The sequence below is a fragment of the Oncorhynchus masou genome, chromosome 6 (assembly GCF_036934945.1).
Source record: "Oncorhynchus masou masou isolate Uvic2021 chromosome 6, UVic_Omas_1.1, whole genome shotgun sequence".
NCBI lineage: Eukaryota > Metazoa > Chordata > Actinopteri > Salmoniformes > Salmonidae > Oncorhynchus > Oncorhynchus masou.
In genome coordinates this window covers 62,415,231-62,425,090 of record NC_088217.1, presented here as the reverse complement: position 1 = coordinate 62,425,090, position 9,860 = coordinate 62,415,231, and the positions used below count along the sequence as shown (strand labels likewise).

Here is a 9,860-nt window from a genome sequence, read left to right as displayed (position 1 = left end):
TTTGCGTAGATTGCTTACGATGGAGGATGTTCCAGTTAGAATCGTCCCAGTGAACAAGCACCAAACCAGCAGTGAGTTGTTGGTTGCAAAGCACTGTACATCAAAAGTGTTTTAATACTCCCAAGTGATGATTTAAATGTACAATTTATATCAAATTGTTTGTAAATGTTATTTGAACATCACACATAAGATGCAGCGGTTTTTGGAGAATATTTGTTGTGCATTTTGTTGTAAAGAATTCCCGTCAGTACTAGCTAGCAACTTACTGTGTCTGGTGGGGGGGGTTCATATATTTTGTGCAGTGCGTGAGTGCAGAGTTGGATTGTGAGCCGTGCATAGAATGACGTGCAATTTTGTGCTGTTCCTATCAGAATAAATCTACATGACTGGTGCTGCATGTTGGAGTTCCGTGTCGATGACTGATTGTACACAACGCAAGAAGAGTACTGTTACACCTACACTTTAACGTGTCCGTTATTAAAATATACATTTTACTCAACTGCGTTACCCAGGCCAGTCAGCAGATGGCGGTCTGGGAATTTAAGGCAATGCTGCTGGTGTGACGTATAATGTAGTGGACGGAACGCTTCTTTCAACAGCAGCAACAGTTTGTTGCTAGACAAAATATCCGTACCAATAAGGCTCTTTAGACGCTTTAGTGTTTATTAGCCACTGTGTTTTAAACCCTTGTTGTCGTCGAGTTAGTTATTTGATTTAATTTAATATTTGCGGTGTTGTTGTTATTGGTCAGTTAGCATTAGCCTAGCTAGCTAACATCCCCGACCATGCGGTCACTAAGCTACTCTCCTCCTGCTGAAGAAGAGGAGGATATCACAGTAAAAGAAGAAGTAGAGGGTGAGGCCGTTTCTGTGAAAGAAGAGGAAGACGCGTTCAGAGTGAAAGAGGAGGATGCCGTTTTTGGAGGGAAAGAGGAGGGGGAGATGACTGTCACATTGAAAAAGGAGGAGGAAACTGGATATCTGGGCCCGGTTTCCCAAAGGCATCAAATGGTTTTAACGGTGAACTTAGCCATAAGATGGTTTTGAGAAGCCGTTCCCTGGTTAACACTAGTAAGCACTGTCTTAAAAACAGAGACACAAACTCTGCAGTTGTTGAACTGATGTGTGGTGTTAATGGCGAAATCTGCAATTGTTACATCCATATTTGGACTCTTAAATTATTCATTTATAGCCATTGATTCTTGAAGAATATAACACATGCCTCATGAGCTTAGTTCAACTGTTGTACACCATCAGAACCCCAAATAAACTTGTTTAACTCCAATGTTTAGAAACCATGTAAACCAACACTGTATAGCCTCAACATGGTTAAAACTATAATGTTGATATCATGGATGGTCAGCCCTTGCATCCATAGGGCTGTCTATGAATTTGAGAGTAGTTACATTTCTCCATCCCAATCATCATCTTATTAGCAAAACATTGGTGGAATTACAGCTTTGTTATTGTTTGAACTGCAGATTGGTTGATTGATTGTTGTGTGGCTTTTTTAAAGGGACAACCTAGTATTTAAACAGCAACAAAATGGCTGCCCAGAGACTTGGTTTGGTTAACAGCTGAGGGATGGGGGTTGGAGAAATGTAACCACACTCAAATTCATAGGGACCTCGACATCTTGGCTTAACAGTTTTAAGGTGTTGGCTTTACAGTCGCTGGACCCAGGTTTGAGTTCAGCTCAGGGCTACCCCCTGAATTCACTACGCTATGAATACAATGACTGGCCATCCATGAGGTCATAATGATAGTTTTACCAGGTTTCTAGGCTATATAGTATATTCTATAATTCATCCATGATGTCATAATGATAGTTTAACCAGGTTTATAGGCTATATAGTATATTCTATAATTCATCCATGATGTCATAATGATAGTTTAACCAGGTTTATAGGCTCTATAGTATATTCTATAATTGCCCATGTATATTTCCTGTGAGGTTCAAATTGTTAGAGCTGTTACGTCATTGTATAATATTCAGCCAATTTATTTTCATGCCATTACATCAATATCGCCCAACCAGCTGTTTGAGGTAAAGTAAAAATTAATTGGAGAAGCTCATGAGTGGTGGTGCGCTAAGACAATCATAAATACTATCAGACATCCCCAAAAAGGCACATTGATAGACCTACATTTGTGCGCAGGCCAGGTAGACTCGTCCTACTTCTATATGGGTAATCAGGTGTGCATCCTTACTCAACATTGACAGGAGTGTTTCAGACAAAAGACATAAATAGACAAAACTGACGCATCTTGCGGGGTCAGGTCTGGATGGTCTGACAGGGGCCGTTTCATTTAGTATCCTTTTGGGTCGGCATGGGGATTTAATCTATTTTCCCATAGTATTTTGTACCGAAGTTGACAGACTGAAAGGGATTTTGACTCTAATTACTGTTCTCTGAAGGAGGGAAACGAGGTACAACACCTGATTGGCCCCACCACTTCCTGGGTTGGTGAGTGCTATTAAATTGAAGGAATAAACCCGAGCCTCATGCTCATCACCTGTGGAAGGCGAGGCTTCCAGGGAGGCGTAGATTTAATAATATGTTGTACCTTGTTTCCCTCCTTCAGGGAACAGTAGTTATAGTCATAATGTTAAACCTGTTGAGGCGAGGGGTTCCCTCCACCCCACCCCCCCCGTTCAGCTGAAAAGGTGGCGCAGGGAATGCAAAAATATTCTTTAGAAATATTTAACCTCCACACATTAACAAGTCCAATACCTCAAATGAAAGATAAACACCTTGTTCATCTACCCAGTGTGTCAGATCTTTAAAATGATTTACAGCGAAAACACAACATATATTTATGATAGACCACCACCAAACCAAAGAAAAAACGTAGCCATTTTTTCCAGCAAAAGATAAAATCACAAAAGCAGGATAAAATAAATAAAAATCAATCACTAACCTCTTGAAAATCTTCATCAGATGACAGTCATATGACATTTATGTTTTGTTTGATAATATGCATTTTATATCCATAAATCTCAGTTTACATTGACGCCATGTTCAGAAAATCCTCCAAAATATCCGGAGGAATTATAGAAAGCTTACACCAGATAACAGAAATACTAAATACTAAACTTTGACTAAAGATACATGTTCTACATATAATTAAAAAGATACACTGGTTCTTAATGCAACCGCTGTGTCACATTTTTTTTTTTCGTTACGGAAATGCCTAACATTGCAATAATCTGAGACGGCGCTCAGACGTAACAATATTTCTCCGCCATGTTGGAGTCAACAGAAATACAAAATTACAACATAAATATTCCCTTACCTTTGATGATCTTTCATCAGAATGTAGTGCAAGGAGTCCTAGTTCAACAATAAATCGTTTTGTTCCATAATGTTCAATTCTAGTGTCCAAGTAGCAGCATTTGCTATCACTTTCAGCTCACATGCCCAAAAAATGACTTCTGGTCCAGGATAACTTTGCATGAAAACTTCCAAAAGACATATTACAGGTCGAAGAAACTGGTCAAACGAAGTGCAGAATCAATCTTCAGGATGTTATAATGATATATATCCAATAACATTCCAACAGGATCATTCGTTTTCATCTGGGGCTGATTGGAACAGCGCCATAACAAAATGGCATTCTCTTGCGACACCGACTACTTTCCCTCCCATTAGGTCAAAGTTCACAGCAAATGCTCCATTACACTTTCTACTGAATGAGGACATCTAGTGGAAGACGTAGGAAGTGTTTCCAGATCCATAACTTGTTGGGAGGGGAGGGGGCGATGACGTCAAAGTTGCCCCAACTTTCAGGATTTCAAAACTTGTTTGGAAGATTGCCTGCCCTACTCACAGACATAATTCAAACAGTTTTAGAAACTTCAGAGTGTTTTATATCCAATATTAATAATAATATGCATATGTTAGCAATATAGGACAGATTTTGATGCAGTTCACTATGGGCACGCAATTCATCCAAAGTGGAAATACTGCCCCCTATCTCTAACAGTCAAGCTTGTCATATGATGAACTTCAACTTAAATACTGGATCTTGATGTCGGACAGTTTTTTTTGTACTCTGAAAAATGCTCTCTAAGTACGTAACATTTAGTGTCTCCTTATGTTCCATATAATAAATACTGTAGTTGTTTAGTTAGTCACATGTTCAACTATCATCAGCTGATCCAGGAAATCATTTTCATCGTGACAAACATCACAACATGCAACAACAACAAAAGTGTTTCTTCATTCGTTACTCTGGTCAAGACAGTTATGCCATGCTCCATGTTAGATCCAACATCCCTAACAAATTGATGTGTATAATGTGTTATTGTCTGCTTGATTTACATGTAGGGTCTTGTATGTCTGTTTGGACACAGAGATACTTAGCTCATAATTTGTGGAGAACTGTTCCTTGATGGATAGGCTATTGTACAACACACATGTGCTCCAGTATGTCTATTTATTGTGGTTCGTTGAAGTTATGGGTCCTACAGTAGGTCTATGTTGTTGTTTCGTGTAGTTATGGGCCAATTTGTTAAACACTTAATGTACAAACCCTCAGTTTCAGACTGATGGCAAAGCTAGCTAAAGAGCATTTTACTGGTTGAAGTGTTTTTTAAGTATAAAGCAGTTGATTTGCGACAATAACACAAACATATTAAGAAGGAGATTCAAGCAAGCCTTACAATTGTAGCCCCAAATAATGTGAAATGCACTCATAAGCAACCTGGAAATGGAGGCTATTTTTGCTGTCAGCCTATGAGAACTCCCCTGAGTTTTCCCCCACGGTGGTGAATTAGTGAATAGACACAGAGCTTAATGTGAGTTTCCTTGAGTAGCACTCTTGATCTTGCACTGTAATATTCAGAATACATTGTGGAAAAACTAAAATCTTTGCTCACCATTTTTGATCCAGGCAGATATACCACATCTATAACTAGTGGTTTCCTCATTAGCAGGGAGGTGTTTCTGCAACCAAATTGAGTGTGCATCGCCCTCGTGCTGCAATTTAAGCAAACACAGAAAGGGGCCTTTTTTGGAGTCCAAAGGTCGTCTGGCACACAGCTTAGGTCTTGACTGTCTTCAGACAATTGTAAAATAATTTAACAGACGTCAATTGTTGTACAACTGCATGGGTACGCTCTAGGCATCACCTTTTACCTCAAATAAACAGTGGATTTCTGCTGTTGTGGGCCTTTAACCATCTGTCTGACTTTGTTGTTCACACAGGAGAGAGACGTGACTATCGTGGATCCTCAAGGGGAGCCTCAACAACAACATGATGCTGAAAAGGCAGAGAAGAGTCTCTCCAGATCAGAACCCCTCAAGAAACACCAGCAGAAAGCCACATGGAAAAAATATTATCACTGCTGCTCTGACTGTGGTAACAAATTCAACTATTCAGTACAACTTAAAATACATCAAAGACATCACACAAGAGAAACCATATGGCTGTGCTCAATATGGGAAAGGTTTGTTAATAAATCTAGCCATCTGACTGGTCACCAGAGAACACACAGGAGAGAAACCATATAGCTGTGCTCAATGTGGGAGGAGTTTCGTTTCATCTAGCTATCTGACAGGTCACCAGAGAACACACACACAGGAGAGAAACCATATAGCTGTGATCAATGTGGAAAGAGTTTTGCTAAATCTAGCCACCTGACTACACCGGAGAACACACACAGGAGCGAAACCAAATAGCTGTGATCAATGTGGGAAGAGTTTTACTTGGCCAAACAGCCTGAATATACACAGGCGGACACACACAGGGGAAGAGATACCCTGATTAAACATAAAATACATGAAGAGTTGTTTCATGATATCAATGAAATGTCACAATGTAGAATGTTTTAACATTGTAGTAGGAGTATTTTAATGTCACAATGTAGAATGTTTTAACATTGTAGTAGTATTTTAATGATGTCACAATGTAGAACCCTAAACGTTTGTGCCCTGTTCTATTGATTTCAGCCAGATATGGATATTAGCCTCAGGGGGAAAATCCAGGCTCTGAATTAAAAGAGTACTATTTATGAGATTTATCAAAAAGTGACTAACAAAAAAAGAGTTGTGTTACATTTAACACGTTGGTGACCCACTTGAATCAAAATGCAACACTTCAAAATGTTTAGGTTTTCAATATCTCCCAAACTGTTTCTACATATTGGGTATTGATTTGGACACGTTAAACCTGTTTTTTGTTTTGACATTGACAATCTTACATCAATCCAGCATTTCTTGACAACATTCAAATGCTAATTGTCTTTATTCCACTACTGAAGAAGCATGTTTCAAATCACCTCATATTTCAAACATTCAGCCTGACAAAAGATACATGTTTTATTATTCCATGCCTCACCATTCAGTTAATTGGTGGTGAGCTGGTCCAGGTTCTATTTAAGAGTGTCTGGCCCAGTGCTCCAGTTGTCTTGATAGATGTGGAGAGTCAACACCTTTAGTTACTCCACTGTTTTGGTTTACTTCCTGTCTTTAAGAATGTTGTGGGTTTTTCTCTTGTTTGCCTCTTCTTGGGCAGATTTAGTGGGTCTCATGGTGGGTGTCTTTTAGGCCCCAGTTGTTGTTACTAGTCAACTTTCAGTGGACACCCCCATAGTGTCTTTCAGAGCCCCTCCTAAAAAACAACTGTTTAGTTGTTTTAATTTTTTATTTCACCTTTTTATTTAACCATTGGCAGCAGAGAATTGGAAGGAAAAGCGAAGTAATTACAATTTAACACTGGAGTGATCGATGTGCAAGTAGAAATACTGCACAAAGAGCAAAAAAAAGTTAAAAAAAACATGGGGATGAGGTAGGCAGTTGGATGGGCTGGTTACAGATGGGCTGTGTACATCTTCAGCGATCGGTAAGCTGCTCAGCTACCTGATGCTTAGAGTTAGCGAGGGAGATATATGTCTCCAACTTCAGCGATTTTTGCCATTTGTTCCAGTCACTGGCAACAGAGATCTGGAAGGAAATGCGGAAAAAGTAGGTGTTGGCTTTGGGGATAACCAGTGAGATATACTTCCTGGAGCACGTGCTATGGGTGGGTGTTGCTATGGTGACCAGTGAGCTGAGTTAAGGAGGCCTAACAAAGACTTTAAAAAAACTGTCCAACAGCAAGATCCCGTATTTATGTTGAAGTTCATCATATGACAAGAGTAACGTTATGACTATAACTAATAGTTACTAATAGTAACTAATAGTCTATTACCAGTCTATTAGTCTATCTGTAGTCTATTACTAGTCTATTAGTCTATCTATCTGTAGTCTATTACTGAAAACTTCAGGAGCAGAACGGCAGAATTTACAAAGTCCAGCAGCGGAGGGTAGGGTTCTTCTGGTTAGGTTGGGGCGGCAGCGTAGCCTAGTGGTTAGAGCTTTGGACTAGTAACAGAAAGGTTGCAAGATCAGATCCCCGAGCTGACAAGGTACAAATCTGTCGTTCTGCCCCTGAACAAGGCAGTTAACCGACTGTTCCTAAGCCGTCATCGAAAATAAGAATGTGTTCTTAACTGACTTGCCGAGTAAAATACAAAATGTATAAAAAAGGTTGCCGCTGACCGGCTCCCACCTAGTCAGGTTATGTTGATGACCGGCTCCCTCCAAGTCAGGTTATGTCGATGACCGGCTCCCTCCTATTGATGACTGGCCCCCTCTAGTCAGGTTATAGTGATGACTGCCTCCCTCTAGTCATTTGTGTGTCTTATTAATTTAATCAAACAGCGTGCTTAAAGCATCATACGTTCAGTACATATAGATTTTATGAAAACACATGGGGCGATCGGTAGAAATTACAGATGAATCTTGGTTGACCAAGATGTATTTTAGTTGGGGACAACACTAGAACATGATTTTGGGGCTCTCGAGTGGCGCAGCGGACACCATCTCAGTGCTTGAGGCGTCACTACAGACACCCTGGATCAAATCCAGGCTGTATCACAACCAGCCGTGATTGGGAGTACAATAGAGCGGCACACAATTGGCCCAGCGTCGTCCGGGGTAGGCAGTCATTGAAAATAAGATTTTGTTCTTAACTGACTTGCCTAGTTAAATAAAGGTTACATTTAAATAAATAAAACAAATAGTGTTTCATGACAAACCATATTTTACAAATCCGTCAAGGAACCAACTTTCAGAAGGGTTTAAAACAAAGGTTCCAAACCAATTCATGAATGTAATTGAATCTAGTTATGTCTGCCTTTAATGTAATGGCATGAAATAAATTGGCTGAATATTATACAATGGCTTATCAATAGCTCTAATAATTTGCCCCCACAGGAAATCTACACTGGCAATTCTAGAATATACTATATAGCCTTAAGATCAGTTTCAAACAATAATTGTGACCTCATGGATGAATTCTAGAATATACTACATAGCCTAGAAACCTGGTTAAACTATCATTATGACATCATGCATGGCCAGTCCTTGTATTCATAGTGTAGTGAATTGAGAGGTTAGCCCGGAGCTGAACTCAAACCTGTGTCCAGTGACTGTCAAGCCAACACCTTCTAACTGTTACGCCAAGATTTCTGAACTTCTTGATGAGGTCGCTAGGTGTTGGGTTACGGTTGCTACAATGGCTTTCTCCATGAATTTGAGATTGGTTACACTTCTCCTTCCCCCATCCTCAGCTGTTTACTAAACCAAGCCTCTGGACAGCCATTTTGTTGCCATTTTAAAAAACCACACAACACAGCAATATGCAGTTCAAACAATAACAAATTGTCACTCCACCACTATTTTGGTAATAAGATGAAGATGGGGTTGGAGAAATGTAACTACTTTCAAAATTCATAGGCAGACCTATGGATGCAAGGACTGACCATCCATGATATCAACATAGTTTTAACCATGTTGAGGCTATACAGTGTTGATTTACATTGTTTCTAAACATTAGAATAAAAAAAAGCTTATTTGGGGATCTGATGGGGTACAACAGTTGAACTAGGCTCATGAGGCATGTGTTATATTATTCAATAATCAATGGCTATAAATGAATAATTTAAGAGTCCAAATGTGGATGTAGCAATTGCAGATTTCCGCTTTAACACCAAACATCAATTCAACACCAGCAGAGTTTGTGCCTCTGTTTTTAAGACAGTATTTACTAGTGTTCATCAGGGAACGGTTTCTCAAAACCATCTTATGGCTAAATGCACCGTTAGAACCATCGGACACCTTAAGATGCGTTTGGGAAACCGGGCCCAGATATCCAGGTTCCCCCTCTTCTTCCTCCTCCTTTTTGGACGTGACAGTCATCTCCCCCTCCTCCTCTTTCACTCTGAACGCATCTTCCTCTTCTTTCACTGAAACGTCTTTCTTTCTTCTTTCACAGTAATGGCCTCACCATCTACTTCTTGTTTTACTGTGATATCCTCCTGTTCTTTGGAAGGAGGAGAGTAGCTTAGTGACATGGTCGGGGATTTTAGCTAGCTAGGCTAATGCTAACTTAACCAGCCTGCTAGCTGACTAATAACAACAATACCGTAAATATGAAATTAAAGCGGATAACTAACTAGACGACAGAAGTGGGTTTAAAACACAGTGGCTAATATTCACTAAAGCATCTAAAGAGCTTTATTGGTTTGGTTATTTTGTCTAGCAAGCTACCGAGATGGCTGACTAACTGTTGCTGCTGTTAAAAGAAGCGATCCATCCACTAGATTATATTTCACACCAGCAGCGTCGCCTTAAAGTCACACACCGCCATCTGCTGACTGGAGTGGGTAACGCAGTTGAGTAAAAAGTATATTTAATTTTCAGACAACAAGTTAAAGTGTAGGAAGCATGAGTTTTGAAAATCATACCTGCTTGCTCCTTTTTATTTGTCAACTTTTCGGTAGGGATGTTACGTTTGATACCGGAGTTACGAACG

At 39.8% G+C, this 9,860-nt stretch overlaps 1 long non-coding RNA gene across 1 annotated transcript; it reads left to right on the top strand.

Annotated features, from left to right (window-relative positions):
• Window positions 1-574: 574 nt before the first annotated feature.
• Window positions 575-6,229, top strand: LOC135542414 (uncharacterized). Its single transcript, XR_010456069.1, has 2 exons — window positions 575-1,070; window positions 5,210-6,229. It is a non-coding gene; the product is annotated as an uncharacterized LOC135542414 (long non-coding RNA).
• Window positions 6,230-9,860: the final 3,631 nt, after the last annotated feature.